Here is a 17,278-nt window from a genome sequence, read left to right on the forward strand (position 1 = left end):
GTACTACCACTATTTATATTGACACAATGTTATGGTGCTCCCACACCGTGGGATGGCGTGCGTAAAGGTCGGTGCCATGAAAGATGATGAAGCGCGTGGGCTGCACATTCTTATTCTGGCCCGCCATAAAATAGAATCGTCTATCTTATAAGACGCCCTCTTCAATCTACATTACATTTTTGTGGTGGAGGTGTGGGGTACATGCTACCACTCCCAAATCGATCACCGCCTACAAGATCAGTACGAAGTCTGGTCGAGCTGACTCCAGTTCACGTACAGATAAGCTGTCGACTTCAAGGACTGCCACCTGAGCACGAGCCTCTACCCAATCCAGTCAGAAGGATGAGTACATCAGTTCCGTCTTCTTCCTAAATGGCACCGACCGAGGTCATCCTTAACCAGCTGTGAATCCCCACATCCTTCCATGGGGACACCTTCAAGGATGTTGAGGTCTGGCTCGATCACTTTGAGCGTGTCACAGAATCCAACGGCTGGACTCCAGAGCGCAAGCTACGCAACGCCTACTTTGCCCTCGAGGACTATGCGCGGACATGGTTTGAGAACCGTGAGGTGGCCCTATCAACATGGGACGAATTCCGACAGCAGCTAATCAGCACATACGCCAGCCTCGATCGTAAGGAGCGAGCTGAATCTGCAATTCAGGCGAGAGTACAGCGGCCGAACGAAAGCGTCACAATGTTTGTCGAAGATATGTGCCGACTTTTTCGATGCGCGGATCCATCCATGCTGGAAGAAAAGAAGCTCAGGAACTTGATGCACGGTGTCAAGCAAGTGTTATTCAGTGGCCTAATACGCAACCCACCAAAGACCGTTGCAGAGTTTCTCGCGGAAGCCATATCAATGGAAAAGGCACTGCAGCAGCGAACAAGGCACTACAACCACGACGTGTCAACCTTATCGCGTGACCCTCTTGCTATACCCTTGGACAATACCGACGCCTTGCGGGAGCTCATTAGGCTTGTTGTCCGAGAAGAGCTTCAAAAGCTTCAGGTGGCTCCGGTATCGGTACCGCGACTCGCTCTGGCTGAGGTCATCCGGGAGGAAATCACAGGCAGTACAAGTCCCGGAGCGAAGCGAGACACCACAGCACGATGTACAGCAGCCACAGCCTCGCATGTCGTATGCGGAACCTGCGCGAAGTTCGTTGTCCCCGACTTTTTACGATGTGCGTGACGTCCCGGACTTTCATGGTGTGCGCGCCGTTGAGCAAGTAACTGGCAACGTCAGGACTCGCGCACATCATTCATGGCTGAAACACGACCACCCCGCAAAAGTGATGTATGGCGCACTGCAGACTGGCAGCCCTTGTGTTTTCTTTGCGGTGAAGCCGATCACCTCTACAGGGTGATTAGGATCACCTCCTTACCGTCGAGCTGGGCTCTGTGAATTTTCACTGAATGCCCTGTGACCGCACAATGGTGAACACCCCCTGGAGATTGAAGCCTACCTCGCAGACGCCAGGACCTCGTTTGCCCCACGATTTCGTGTTCCCCGGTCACCGTCACCCACCCAAAAACAGGTCTTCCAGCCCCGTCTTCACGTTGAGCGCAACAAGGCGTCGCTCACCCAGCCCTGCCTTCCGGGAAAACAGTCCAGCGACCTGCGGAGGTGAGGTCGCTGACGTTGCGAACGCTGAAGACCCTCCACTAAAACGACGGCGATATGACGTAATTGAGACTCGGAAAAAGCAGTGTAGTTCGGTGTCAGTACCTTGCGACATACCAGTTACCATAGATGACCACGAAGTTACAGCGTTAATCGACATGGGTGCGGACACATCTGTTATGAGCCAGAAGCTTGCACTTATACTGAACAAAGTTTCGACGCAATGGACCGGGACTCAGATTCGTACGGCAGGAGGGCACATCATAACTCCAACGGGCCGGTGCATGGCATGAGTCAACATTCGGGGCTTCACGTACATCGGCGACTTCATCATTCTTCCTGAATGTTTAAAGGACCTTATACTCAGCATGGATTTCCTTCAGGCGAACGGTGCCATCATCGACCTGCAAGAGTCTAGAGTCGGCTTTGCTACTACCCAAACCATAGCGAACAGCAATGACAATGACCGTGACATCGCGCTTCGCGTATCTGACGATCACGTCGCGTTGCCACCTAAGAGCAGCATGCTTACCCTTGTCCCATGCGACATGGAGGACGACGCAGAAGGAATTGCTGTGGCAAACATCCCCCTGCTTCTTGGGCGCCACATTTGCATAGCCAGAGGGCTTCTTCAGGTGCGAAACAAATGTTCAGTCATCTTGCTAACAAACTTTAGCAACGAATATCGGCATGTACCGCAAGGAACTACAATCGCATTTCTTCGCGAAATCATTGATGTTACTGGCATTGCCACATTGGAAATCGCATCATCTCAGCAATCTGAGTTACCCAGCCTAAAAGAACGGATTCACGTTAACGCTGCTCTGCCAGACCATCGGAAAGACCGTCTACTGAGTCTCGTGAATGAATTTGCGGACTGTTTCTCAATGTTGTCCAAAGTATGGTGCACGTCCATCACAAAGCACCGCATTATTACGGATGAGTCCGCACGTCCTGTTTGTCAGCATCCTTACAGTGTGCCTCCAGCAGAAAAAGAAGCGACCAAGCATCAGGTGAAAGAGATGCTCCAAGATGACGTGATCCAGCCGTCCACAAGCCCGTGGGCCTTCCCTCTGGTGTTAGTCAGAAAGAAAGACAACACACTACGCTTCTGTGTAGATTATAGAAAGTTGAACCGTGTCACCAAGCACGATGTTTATCCATTGCCACGCATCGACGACGCATTGGATCGTCTACAATATGCCAATTTCTTTTCTTCGTTGGATCTTAAATCAGGGTATTGGCGAATCGAAGTCGATGAACAGGATCGTGAAAAAACAGCGTTTGTGACACCTGACGGGCTTTATGAGTTTAATGTTCTCCCCTTCGGTCTGTTCTGCACCTGCCACCTTTCAGTGGATGATGGATACCGTGCTTGCTGAACTCAAATTGCAAACCTGCCTTGTATACTTGGGCGACGACGTCATGTTCTCGAGCACGTTTGACTAACATCTCGCACGACTCGAGAGTGTCCTCGCGGCGAACCGTACTGCCGGCCTCACCATCAAGCCTGAAAAATGTTACTTCGGGTTCCAAGAGCTCAAATTTTTGGCCATGTCGTTGGTCCTAAAGGCGTCCGACCAGACCCCGACAAGTTAGCTGCCGTAGCTGAGTTTTCGCCACCCATAGACAAGAAGGCTGTCCAACGCTTCCTGGGTTTATGCGCATATTATAGGCGCTTCGTCGAGGGATTCTCAAGAATTGCTGAGCCTCTGACACGGCTCATACGTGATGATGTGCCTTTCATTTGGGAGGACTAGCAGCAGCAGTCGTTCAACGAATTGTGCAAGCGTTTGCAAGCAGCCCCAATACTTGCTCATATCGACGAAGACGCTGGCACTAAAATTCATACTGACGCCAGCAAAACGGGTCTCGGCGCAGTTCTTGTGCAGTGGCAAGCTGGTGCGGAACGCCCCATTACTTATGCAAGCCGCAGTCTCACCAAGGCTGAGAAAAACTACTCAACCACTAAAGAATGCTTAGCGGTTGTGTGGGCAATTGGTAAGTTTCGACCCTACCTGTACGGTGGACCCTTTGAGGCTGTCAGCGATCACCACGCCCTGTGCTGGCTTGCCAACATCAAGGATCCTTCAGGCAGACTAGCCCGTTGGAACCTGCGCTTGCAAGAGTACTACATTACAGTTGTCTATCGTTCTGGAAGGAAGCACAGCGACGCTGACTGTTTGTCATGCTCACCACTCCCTACAACGTCCTCGGACCCTGACCATGACTTGCCATTTGTCGGCGTTATCAACGCCCTAAAGATGGCTGAGCACCAGTGCGCTGATCCTGAGCTGCTGCCGCTGATCAAGCACCTTCAAGGAGTTGAAGGTGTCTTACCCCACTTGCTCGTGCACGGCTTATCATCATACTCTTTGCACAACAACCTCCTTTACAGGCAAAACTGCAGAAGCAGTCCAAATACGTACCTCCTTGTCGTGCAGTCGGCACTGCGCCAAGACATTTTGCTGGGATTCGCTAAGACATTAGCAAGGATGCGCCAGAAGTATTACTGGCCCCAGCTTTTTTTCTTCTGTGCAACGGTACGTGAAGACCTGCCGTGATTGTCAGCGCCGAAAGAAACCACCAGTTAAACCGGCTGGCTTTCTCCATCCTGTGGACCCTCAAGCACTGTTCCAACAAATAGGAATGGATCTACTTAGGCCATTCCCAGTGACCCTTTTGTGCAACAAATGGATAGTCGTCGCTGCCAACTACTTAACCCGGTACGCCAAAACTGAAGCTATTCCGCAAGCAAACTCGTATGAAGTACCCAAGTTCTTTGTACGTGACATCGTCCTATGACATGGTGCACCATCTGTTCTTGTCACTGACTGCGGTGCAGCATTTACAGCCGAACTTATGCAGGACGTTCTCCAGCTGACGCATATCTCTCACCGCAAGAGCACTGCGTATCACCCTCAAACCAATGGATTAACTGAACATCTGAACAGAACGCTGGCTGATATGCTCTCCATGTATATTGACGTAGAGCACAAGACGTGGGATGAGATTTTACCCTATGTGACTTTCGCGTATAACACTGCTGTACAGGAGACTACACAGTTTACGCCGTTCGAACATGTATACAGGCGCCACATCGCGTCAACACTTGACACCATGCTACCTCTGGTTGATAATAGCCCGACCAGCGAACACGCGGAAGAGTTCGTACAAAGAGCCAAAGAAGCATGCCAGCTTGCTCGGCATCGTATCCGGAGCCAACAGCATACCGACACTCTTCGATAACAACCAGGGTCGATGCGACATCCATTACAATACTGGCGCCTTCGTGTAGGTCTGGACGCCCATCCGTCGCCGTGGACTCTCGGAAAAGTTGCTTCGCCAGTATTTTGGTCCCTACAAGGTTACACGATGCCTCAGTGACGTGACCTACGAAGTCGTCCCCTGCAGTTCTGACCCCGGTTCACTCCGTCGTCGTCCTCGCGCTGAAGTCTTTCATGTAGTGCGCATGAAACCTTACTATGGGCGTACATGAACGCCTGAGATGCACCTGAGAAGCTCCATTTCTTGTCGCTGAAAGAACTTTTTCACGCGACAGAGATAGTCGCTTTTCGCATGGGGCGCAATTGACACAATGTTGTGGGGCTCCCGCACCGCGGGACGGCACGCGCAAAGGTCGGCGCCTTGAAAGACGAAGCTAGTGGGCTGCACATTCTTCTTCTGGCCCGCCATAAAAGAGAATCGTCTATTTTGTAAGACCCCATCTTCAATCTACGTTACATCTTGTTTGTGTGTGTGTTTGTGTGAAAAGAGAGAGGATGGTGAAGAAGGAGTTGCCGGCAGAGAACCCCCCCCCCCAAATAAATAAATAAATTTCTGGCTATGCCACTGGTGAAAAGTCTGGTACCCAGATTCTCAGCATTGCTCAAGAGTAATGAGGTTTCTCAACTGCTTTCCACAGCTCCTCTGCTATTTACACACTACCTTCTTTGTGCTCAAGCTCTGCCAGCTGTTTTAGAACATCCCTGTTGTGGAATTCGTCATTTCATTTCATATGAATCATTCTTTGCTTCATAGCAGGTACTTTGCAGTAGGTAGGTTCCTTTCTTACTTCATTTCAGGCGTTCTCAATAAAAAAATTCATCAGCCCTTCCACTCTGTGAAGAAGGACAAGCAGTGAAGCTGTGGTGTGCTTTACCTCAATCGACGCATCTATGGAAACATTATTATTGTTGTTGTTGAACACAGACAACGAATACATCTTTTTAGTGTGGAGCGATTTACTATTGTTCTTTTATGAAGTAGCGACGTGTGTAAGTACCGCCGCATGGCAGATGGGAATTCCACAATATTTACAACTTCATTGTGAACTACGTAACTGTGAAAAGTAGGGGAAATTAGGCATAATATTGCAATCGTTTTAGCAGCTAATTGTCGTATAATTCGTTTCGGGATAGTTTCGATAAAACGAGTTACAGCTGTTCTCTGTACCATACTCCCTCCGTACCCGGCGATGTAGTGACAGCAGACAGGAATTCTGTAACATTTACAACTTCACTGTGAACTAATTATGACAAGCAAATGAAACTCGGCGTAACGATAGAGCCGTCTTAGCGGCCAATTTCAGTATAATTCTTTCCAAGATACCTTCATTACATTGAGAGCTACCGAGCATTCGCAAGAAACTGGAGACAAGACAGACAGACAGACAACGAACTTTATTTAATCCTGAGGAGCTACTGTCAGGACCTCCTAACGGGAGGCCATTGTAGCCTCTGGCCACGCCCACGTAAAGGACAGAACGCTGTGACGCTCCGCTCTTTCCTGGGCCCTCTGGATAGCCTGGGCTTGCTTTCGGAGTACCGTGCTTCTGATGGCCTCCTCCCATTCGGCTTCGCTGGAGAGGAAGTCGTTAGGCAATGCGGGACATCGCCAGAGCATGTGAGCCATTGAGCAAAAGGCTTCAGTGCAGTCGGGACAACTTGGGTCCACATCCAATTACATCCTACTGAGGAATCCCCGCAACGGGAAAGATCCCGTCTGCAGCATTCTAAGTGTAGCTGACTGACCTCTACTGAGCTTCGGGTGAGGCAGAGGATAAATTCTCCAACCAAGTTGGTAATGTTTTGTAATTTCATTAAATGTGAGGAGTGGATCGTTCTGCTGAGTCCCTTCCTGCCCCTCCGGAGGCTCCAGACCGTCGCGGCGCGTGAGTTTTCGCGCGCGGTCGTGGGCAAGCTCGTTGAGGTTTGGGAAGCCCTCAAGAACGTTCGTCCCCATGTGTGCGGGGAACCACGTGATATAATGAAAACCGGGGCAAGCCCATTTTTCTAAAATAGAGGCCGCTTCTCGTACGAGGTTACCCGATTCAGAAGCTCTGATTGCGTCTCTCGAATCGGTGTAAACATAGGAACGCTCTGAATCGCACAAGGCCAGCGCAACCGCAATTTGCTCTGCTATACTCGCGGTGGCCGCTCTGACCGAGGCCGAGGAGCGAAGCACCCCCCGCCCGTCTACAACCGACAACGCGAACACTCTCCTGTTCCCGTACTGCGCCGCATTGACAAAGACCGCAGAGTCTCTGTCATCTCTAACTTTCTTCAAAATGGCTCGTGCACGGGCTTTACGTCTACCCTCGTTATGCTGTGGATGTACGTTCCGCGGGAAGGGCCTCACCAGGTAGGTCGCCCTCGTTTCTCGTGTCAATGTTATGTGCTGGTCCTCCATTATACTAGGAGCCATGCCAACCTCATCGAGAATTCGCCTGCCAGCTTGGGTCGACGATAGCCTAACCACCTAACCACCTAGCCTGTCGGAGCTCGTGGCAATAGGCAAGCCTAGCACTTTCTTGATGCTCTTGCACATAAGTGTATTTAATTTGGTCTTTTCCATTTTTGTCCGCACTAGAGCTGACGCCACATAGTTAATATGGTTTATTAGGAACGCGTTGTACATCCGAAGGAGGTTGTCTTCACTTAACCCCTTCTTTCGGTTGGACACCCTAGAAATTAGCCGCAACATATTCTCCATTTTGGCTGTAACGTGGGTAATTGTTCTGGCATTACAGCCCCTCGCGTCTATGAGCAGACCTTGGATCTTAACTGAGTCGTCTCTAGGAATTTTCTGCCCATTATTCGCGTATAATACCACGTGTAGCTGGTTGAGGGGTGTCAGACCACAAACCCCTTGCCTTGCGGGTCTGTAAAGCAACAGCTCCGATTTACTCGTAGACAGCTTGAGACCCGTGTCCGCGAGGTAAGCCTCCGTCTCGTCCAAGGCCACTTGTAGAGCTTGCTCCATTTCAGTTAGGGAGCCCCCTAGGCACCAGATCGTGATGTCATCTGCGTAAAGTGCGTGACCTATGCCCTGGAGGCCGCCCAGCCTATCTGATAGACCCTTCATGACTATGTTGAAAAACAGTGGCGAAATGACTGATCCCTGAGGGGTACCCCGAGCTCCTAATCCGTACACGCTCGACCGAATCTGCCCCACCTGAATAGTAGCAGTTCTATTCATGAGAAAGAGCCTGACAAAGGCCTGGAATTTGACTCCCAGGCCTATCCCGGCCGTGGCTTGCAGAATGTATCTATGTAACACTGTGTCGAATGCCTTAGTGAGATCCAGAGCGAGAATCCCTCTCACGTACCGGGTGCCGCTATCAAAGATTTGCTTCCTTAGCATTAGCATAACCTCCTGCGTCGATAGGCCGGGCCAGAAACCAACCATATTATGTGGGGAGAGGTCTCTGTGCTCTATGTACCCGGAAACCCTGTTCAAGATCGCATGCTCCGCTACCGTGCCTATGCACGAGGTTAGTGACATTGGCCTCATATTGTCCAAATGAAGGGGTTTTCCTGGTTTAGGGATGAGTGTCACTATAGCCGACCTCCATCCGTCAGGCACCTGTCCTGTCTCCCATACCCTGTTGACCTCCTTAGTTAGTAGTTCCACTGCCTTATCGTCCAGGTTTCATAATAGCCTGTTAGAAACTTTATCTGGACCCGAAGCCGATCTGCTGTTTAAATTGTAGATCACCGCCCTGATCTCCGATTCTGTGAAGGGCGCGTCCAGTTCCTGTACCGTCGCGCACTTGATCTGCGGATAATCCTCTTCCTGCGTCGGCCCTATAAGAAGGTATCTATCTGCAATCGCATTCAAAAGTGACTCTTCAGTACCTCCCTCCTGTTTGTGCCGGTGTATGACTTTACTAAGTGTTTGCCTTTGATTATGCTTTGTCTGCGTGTCACCCAGGAGGTGCTTGAGGAAGTTCCACTTCCCTCCTGAGCCCATGGACCCGTCTACTGCTGCGCAGACCTCGTCCCATTGTAGCCTATTGAGCTCCGCGCAATATCTCTCTATCTCTCTATTAAGCTCTGCAACCTTTTTCCTCAGCCTACGATTTAACCTTTGTGTTTTCCACCTCTTCAGAATTGATGATTTCGCCTCCAACAGATGCGCTAGGTGCGGATCCATTCTTAGGACCTCCGCTTCTGTTTGTACTACCTTAGTAGCCCTCTCGACGTCCTCCGTTAGCGATTCGATAGCCTCGTCAAACGAGGAAAATGTGCTCGTTCGCTCCTTGCCAAGTTTCCTGAACTCCTCCCAGTCAATGACTCGAAATACCCTGGCTGGTCGGGCGTCCACCCTTAATGTTACCGCTACCATGAAGTGGTCACTGCCCAGGTTCTCCTACTTATTGGCCCACGTTACGTTATCTACGTTCCTTACACAAGCCAAATCAGGCGTTGTGTCTCGTGCAACTGACGTGCCCAGCCTAGTGGGGAACCCTGGGTCCGTGATTACCGAAAACGCAAGATCATCTAGGATCCTCGCCAGGTTCTCTCCTTTTACAGTCCGTCTGACGTAGCCCCATGCATTATGAGGGGTGTTAAAGTCCCCGGCAACTATCAGAGGAGAGTGTTTGGCTATCGACGGCGCCTTCCTAAGCAGGGAGTCAAACTGGAGACTCTTTTTTTTTTTTTTTTGTCGACATGATGCGTATACGGATGGACACCGACCACCTCCAGAGGGTAGCTGTATACAGCTTCTCTGTAAGAAATATCTGTATGATACTCAGATAAAACAAGGATTTTTCAGCGCAACAGCCCGATGTGAAAAAGGTTAGACCACAGTTGCACAAATACTTTTCTCAAGCCAATGCTAACTAGCTTTTTCAGACAATTGGTGTGTGCGTTGTCGCCTAGCAACAACTTCCTTAGAAAAGCAAGACCATGTGTGTGCATGCCGGTTTCCATTAGGCTACAGACACAGAAAGGAAATGCCACCACCAAATTGCTGCTCTCATCGCACACACTTGAATCACACACTATTGCTCACCTTATGCAAACAAGTTGGTCCATCCTGTGACACTCTCCAGAAACCCAAACTATGAGATAGCTAGCTACTTGCATAAGGCTTTGCATAACATTGATTGCCATGGTGTATGGCTTCTGCATAAGCTTTATTTTTTCGGCAGTGGTGAGCAAAGGAAAGTGTGAGTGTAAAGTAAAACAGGAAATCTTCGGACTTTTGCAGCCTTGCAAGATCGCAACCAAGTGCCCAGGAGAGCTCTTTACATCACCCTTCTCAAACAACAGCCACTTGGGGGCAGTCCTCATGGCACACCATAGTAGCATAGAGAACACTGTCACTCAGGTACATTTATGAACGCTGGCTCAGTCACTAGGTCGCATGACTATCACCATCAACGCTCTCTCAAGTGCTTTCTGAACAGTGGAGTCACTGTGTGCACTGTGGAAAAATTATTGCTACAGCTCTGCTGACCACATAAGCAAGCACTGACACTGGCCAGTGTCTGGTGCGTATTCTGGCTTGTGCTTATTCTGGCACGGCACTCTTGAAACTGTTAACTTTTGCAATGTGTGTGCTAAGTTTCACAGTGAAATATCTGCACATTCTCCTACATGGACAATTTTAGAGCCATTTTGCTACTTAAAAGGGCATTTTGCAGCTGTTTATCACTATTCTGACACGAATATAATCAGTTTGGGACTTTGAGATCTTATCAGCATTCTCGACTGACAATCACCGAGGTACATTGCAATGATTATAACCTTACATTCCCTCGTGGCTTTCTTATTCAGCCTACAATTTGCGGATTTTGATGGCACATTCTGGCAGGTTTATATTCTACCCATACAAGGTTTCTGTCTGGCTCACCTAGTAGTTACCACATTTCACTTCTATACATCCTTAAACACATCCATAAATATAACGTCCAGGCAAGCATTGTCATTATTTGAAATGTTACGTATTCAAAATAAATAAATGTATCTTGAACAGGGATGCCAGCTGTCCTTGCATATGTGTAATTATTTATTGTAAGTGTACATATTGTTAGATACGGGACCTTTTCCTGAGCCTACTTCGAGTTCACCAGACCACATCGAATCCCATCACACCTAATTAAGGAGCGCAGAAGCACATCTACCACGTTCCCGAGACACGGCACGTCGAAACAAGTTGGCGTCCCCCACCTCGTGCGCCGCATGTGGAGCTGTTATCCCACTGCTCGACTCTTCCCGAAAGTGTAGCGGGAGCCTAGCACTGTTCCAGGTAACGTGGGTCCCGAGCAAAGCTGCCTTGCGGCTCTGAAAGGTCGCTCGAGAACAAACCGCCTGCCCCCGCTGTGCGCTTGCAAGCCGCAAGGTAAGACGGCTGTAATGCACCGTGAAGCCCTGGCAGCAACCCCCCCATCCGCCTTTGTGACGGAAGTTGCAGACCAGGAAGGCAATACCGCAGAGAAATACTCCCTCGGACAGGTGGAGACAATGGAGCGAACCTCTGCGCCTGGTGTGACTTACATTTGCACGGGCGCCTACCATTGGCCGAAAATGATGCCACCTGAGCGGGCTCACCGATTGGTCGAAAATGATGCCACCTAAGCGGGCTCGCCGATAGGCCGAACGGGACGTGACTTCGAGACACCAAAGGGGTTAAAAGCCAGAGACTGGGAGCAGCAAGAGAGCATTCCTTCATTGATCTCTTTTGAGCTAGCCATGGGCCGCAGCGTCCGAGTTGCTGCCGGCCCCTAATGACTTTATGACTGTTAATTTCTTTGTACTCTCACTGTAAATAACGTAAATAAACCTCCAGTTTTCATCTCGAAGTCCTCCTCAACCTCTGCCATCTCCCGCACCCAACGGCAAGGTCCAATATCTGGGGGACAGCAATAGGGATTGTCCTCCAGATCCAACAATATGCACACATTAAAAGAATGCGTCTTCGACACCTTGTTTTGACATAACCACATTGCCATTAAATTTGCTTATGGCCAGATGTTATTTATACGCCACTGATTGAAGACAGTAACCTCAAGACAGCAAACCATTACTGTGCAATGAAACTGTTGAAAAGGAAGACTGATTTGTGTACTCACTCAGTCAGTGTTATAACTTATATTGCTTTTTGTTGCACTTTCTTCCTGCAGTACCTCATCTTTGACACGCAGCTTATGATTGGGGGGCGGCACAAGTACTCCATCACGCCCGAAGAGTACATATTTGCAGCCCTGACACTCTACATGGATGTCATCACACTCTTCCTCTACATCCTGGAAATTGTGAGCCGTGCCAGCGGTGACAGGCGGGGTTCCTCCAGCTATGTCTGACATCATTTTTGTTGTCTCCTGCCTTGTCGGCTTTCTTCGTTACATTCCTGTGCCGAGCGAGTGGCTGCGACATCTGATGGTGCAAAACTGCGCACAATGCCTGTTTTTCTTTTACATTCGCGGGAAAGTACCACCTTTTTCTTTCTTTCGTCTTCTTTGTCTTTTTAGCTGTTAACCATCTCTCATCTTTGTCCTTCTACCCACACAAACGTGTACAGGTGGCATGATGTACAGTGCAGAGATTTGGTATGTAACTGTACAGTGGCACAAGTTGAGCCGGCGAGTGGAACGCAGACCTTGCCTTTTCCTTGGACAAATAAAGCCTGTCTTTTAAATGTTTAGCCTAATGATGGTGCAGAAGCAGGGCGAATGTGAACTCAAGAATAATTATGGTCCTACTGTTGACATGAATACGCAACAACACCAGAACCAGCAAGCTGTGTTGAATAAGTCTTTAAGCGTTTTTACGTCCTGTTTTGTTGCGCTTGTTCTGGTAGGCCTACCCATGTTGTTGCACAGCAGAAAGAAAATGCGGACCTCTTTTCACAGCTGTTTTATTTAAGGCAGTCATGTCGTCAAGTGCTAATGTTTGCCAAGATGTCCACAATGTTGTTGGTCTTGTCGCCATTTCATAAGTTTTTAGGATCCAAGCCATTTGGCTTGCTCCGTTATGCTGTTTCATTGCAACCATGAGCATAGCTTTCCTGATGCATGGCTTAATATTTATAATGTCCATGTGAAACTTGGCCTTTTCACTTTTGCATTATGCTAATGTGGCTTGTAAACAGCAAGTTTGCTTAAGATTTCTGCTGGAGTTATAGTTCCTGACTATCTCAGATGTGTTCAGTGTGACAGGTGAAACTTCATGTGAATAAAGCAAGTATGTAATAATATGAACCATTCTAGCTCTCGTGCAGAAAGGCTTGTAGTTTTCAACTGCATCAGGTGTTGGCAAAATATAGCCATTCTGTTTCTGCATATCATGTTTGCCATTTGGCTTTAATTATACTGCACGGCTAGCTGAACTACAGTGCAAAGATAGCTGTCAAAGTTATAACAAAATGCCACTGCTGTACTAGTAATAAAGGGACGCCAAGAAGAATTGGGCCATATCTGTAAAGTACATTTTGTGAACTGTGAACAATTCATTCTTCCCTTAAGTGAAGGCCGAGTCTACCTGAAAAAGACTCAAAAAGGAAATAGGAATGGCAGCACAACATTGAAAGTCTGACGTCAGCTCTATGTGACATCATAAGCTTTGAGAGCATCTGCTTGTGCCCCATTGTTGCTAAAAAAAAAACAATTGAATTGCTTTTGGGAAGAGGCTGAGACTGACATCTGCATTAAAAGGGCTTGAATGTGCAAAAAAAAAAAAAGAAAATTGCTATTTCCATGACACTGCAATGATTTCATCACAATCGCGACTTGGGCGCAAGGTCTTTAGGAAGGAAAGTTGGGCCATTTCTCCTTAGTTTCCCTTGTTTCAAATAATTTTCTTTTTCTGTCCAAGAAATGCTGATAGTTTTGAATGAGTAATCCATCCATCTAAACTATTTTACCAATTCTGTTTAGTGTTCATTTAAGATAAGTCTCATCACATGCTTGGCAAGTGAATTTGTTAACGTAGAGTCTTTCTTGGATCCACACCCGAGGATGCAGCAGCGTGGCCCATGGTGTCACCTTTGGCGTTGACCTATCTGGGCCATTGGGTTATTGTGTGAAACCTGCTATGTATATCGATCAAACATAACGGCTTTGTAATGTATGTTAGAAAAGCTACTGACTGTCAGTCAGCTTTTTTTGTATAGAAAGAGAAATGTTTATTGTATATTGCTTGGTTTCTTATTGAACACTACCGTCAATCAGTGAAATGATGTAACAATCCATCAAAAATCGCTTTGAAGTTGGTAGATTTTTATACAAGGTGCTTTCTGTAGCGCCAGGTCAGCAATAAGCATAATGTTGCAACTTTTCATTATTTATGTTTGATAATTCAATGCTGTAAATTTTTGAAAGTGTGATGTTTGATATTTGCAGCGATTAAATTCTCTATTTAAATGGTTAACGGCTGAGCTTTATGTAGAAGTAAGCTGTTTGCTAAATGGGTCTCATACATTTCTTTGAGTCTCTGTGCTTTTTTTCATACCTACACACAGTCTTTGGCATAAGTTTAGCATGTTCAGTCTCTGTTCTTGTTTCTCTGCCTGCCTGCAAAAGGAACTGGCCTACACAGAGATTTTCTTTCTTTAGCTTACACTTTTGTTTATTCAAGGTAAGGCTAGTTCACAAGTTACTGAGGCTAATTGTCTAGTCACCCATTTTTGTATGCATGCCTGGTGACCTAGTATAGTAATATCGGAGATGCCACAAGATGACTATTTACCAGATCCGTGTGAGTAATGCATTTCTTTTGTATTGCCATTTAAAATGAGCTCCTAGCTGTTTGTTGCAACGTTTGCACCTTAATGCGCCATGCCCAAGCAACAGGAAAGTTCCGTTGCACATCAGATCTTGTGCATACCTACTACTTACTTGGTGCTTGTTCTCTCGTGACAAGCGTTGAACAGACAGCGGTGTGATATAGCCAGGTTGCTTACACGTATGTCAATCTAGCCCAGATTGCATTCACAATTATTTCGTGGTCCCATGTGTGTCCCGTGTACATATATTTTTCCTGGATATAGTGTATATGCACTTTCTCGCGCTGGCAGCTGGTAGATCAATACAGTCCACTTGCAACTAACCGTTTGTGATCCCAGCTCCGTTGTACACAGCTGTAGCTCAGTCGGTGTATAGTGTTGCTGGCAAATAAAGATTCTACTTTAACTGTTGATAGCATTGTGCTTAATTTCATTCATGTCACAAGACTGAGCATGGCTAAATTGATTGTTGCCATTTAAATTCCTATTTTTGTAGCCGAGATTCATCTCTACACGCAGTTTCACATGTAAAGTGGATTGGGTGCTGGCCATGTGCCGACTATGAATGCAGCATTAGTCAAGTTTAGTTTATTGGCTATCTTTCGATAAATCACCAAGATGTGAAGATTCTCTGTTAACTTTGTGTATGTAGGCAAGAACATAGCCGTAGTATTTCACTTTCGTTCTCTTCCCTGGTGGATCCAGGAATGAGTGGAGGGGGGATGGGGTGCTCTGGATCTACTAGTGAGTATGAAAAGACTCCTTTCATCCAGGCAACTGCAAGCACACTGCTAATTGCTTTTAACAAATGATACTGTGGATATCAATCCTTGTCACATTGCTAAGAACCGATTTACCTTCCTTGAGTTGGCATTTCACACTGTACCATGCAGCTGTTTATATTTGCTGCCTTCAAAGATGCTTGGAAATGTGCTCTCAGAAGCCACTTGATCATTCCGTAGAACTGAGAGAGTGCTGCAAGGTTGTGTAGCCAGAGAAACACGCCTAAATCAAGTTGTTTATGCACAATAAAAAATTCTCCACAATCCATGCAAATTAACGAAAATGCTGAACTAATGGAGAATGTCCTTTTTGCACTTCAGATAGAGTTGATGGCAGCAATCCGACAGCGACGGTTATTCACCTGAGCCTCTCGGGAGGTGTGGTTTTCCCCTATAGAAAAATGAAAAAGCAATGCACATTGGCCAAAGATGTGGAAAAATTAGATGCCAACGACCCTTTCCTATGCAAAACAAGGGACACAGTCCACTGGCGCATTTTTCATTGGCGGCTAGCTTAAACAGGCGAGCTTCAACTTCTGCCGCTATAAGTTATAAGTGGCTGTCTCTCTCTCTCTCTCTCTCCGTCATCTTTTACGTCGAGAGACAGCAGTGCTATAACGCCGAGCGTTTTACCGGAGCATAGCCGGAGACTGGCTCCAGCACAGCCATCGGTGCTTCTAGTGAGCATGCGCAGCGACCTACACTCGGATCGCAGGGCGCATTTTTTCTTAGCGAATCCTCGTGGAGTTTCCTGACCGTAGCTGCTGCTGTTTTGCCGAATGGGCGCGCGCCTCACGTCGCACGTGCGCACGAGACCACGTCCGCGCGCGAAACGAAAAAATTATATAGTCAACTTTATCCCTTTGTCTCTTGCCTCCGTACTCGCCTCGGCATAATCTGTCCTCGCCATTCCTCCCTCGACGAACTTCACCTTCGTCGTCGTGACATCACTGCGTCAACATCTCGCAGTGTGCGTTCTCACGAACTGCAGTTTGCATTTCCGCTAAGATAACGAACGTTTGCAGCGCATAAACATTGTATCACATCATACACTTGTGACTAGTACGGAGCCGTTGTGACTGTACGCATCGCATTTACTGGTATAGCCCATTTAAGTAACCACTCCACACAGATTTCAACATATGCGCTTTTACACCCAAGCAGGTCTTAACTGCACGGACGCTTGCTGCAGCGCAAAAGCTCGAGCCCGCGCACCTTGCTTTTGCCGCACCTCGCGAGGAATGGCGGTTTCAACCCACATGGCGCCCACTTGGCTCGCGACTTTCGCCTTGGTAGACATTGTTTCCTATTTTTGTAAGGCAGCCAGAGCACCGTTGTGTGGAGGAGATATCTCTGCTCGCGCCACGCTTCGACGCGTGTGATCTGCCTCGCACCATGTGCGCATGCGTAGGCGCGTTAGCGCGAGCGGTCGCGCGCCGGCAAGCGTACATGTAGTTTTAAGAGGAAGCTTTAACTTGTGTACTCCTATCTAAATACATGTAAAAGAAGAATTCTTTTTCGGCAACCAGTGCACCAAATTTGGCGAAGTTTGTTGCATTTAAAAGAAAAATATTAGATCTAGTGACTTTTGGCTTCGAATTTTCAATTTAGGTCAACTTTTTTTTAATTGGCGAAAATGAAAATTTTCAGAAAACAACACTATCAGGTATACAGCTCTGTAACTCAGCAATGAAAAATGATACCACAATTCTGTGAATCGCATCTAATAGTATATTGTTACGGGGATGTTGGGAGTATAAGACTGTATTTACAATCTATATACAAGCAGAGTCAATAGGGCTAAAAATGGCTGACTAGTAACAACACGCAGCAGCCAGCCGTCTTGCGATCTTCTT

At 47.6% G+C, this 17,278-nt stretch overlaps 1 protein-coding gene across 2 annotated transcripts in view; it reads left to right on the forward strand.

Annotated features, from left to right (window-relative positions):
- The window catches only part of LOC126531319 (protein lifeguard 1-like), a 29,372-nt gene extending 17,242 nt beyond the window's left edge, over positions 1 to 12,130 (forward strand). For both annotated transcript variants that reach the window (XM_050178816.3, XM_050178818.3), the window contains exon 12: positions 12,041 to 12,130. The gene's annotated coding sequence lies outside the window, so the exon portion shown is untranslated. The remainder of the gene's footprint in view (positions 1 to 12,040) is intronic.
- Positions 12,131 to 17,278: the final 5,148 nt, after the last annotated feature.

Source organism: Dermacentor andersoni, chromosome 5 (genome assembly GCF_023375885.2).
Source record: "Dermacentor andersoni chromosome 5, qqDerAnde1_hic_scaffold, whole genome shotgun sequence".
NCBI classification, from domain to species: Eukaryota; Metazoa; Arthropoda; class Arachnida; order Ixodida; family Ixodidae; genus Dermacentor; species Dermacentor andersoni.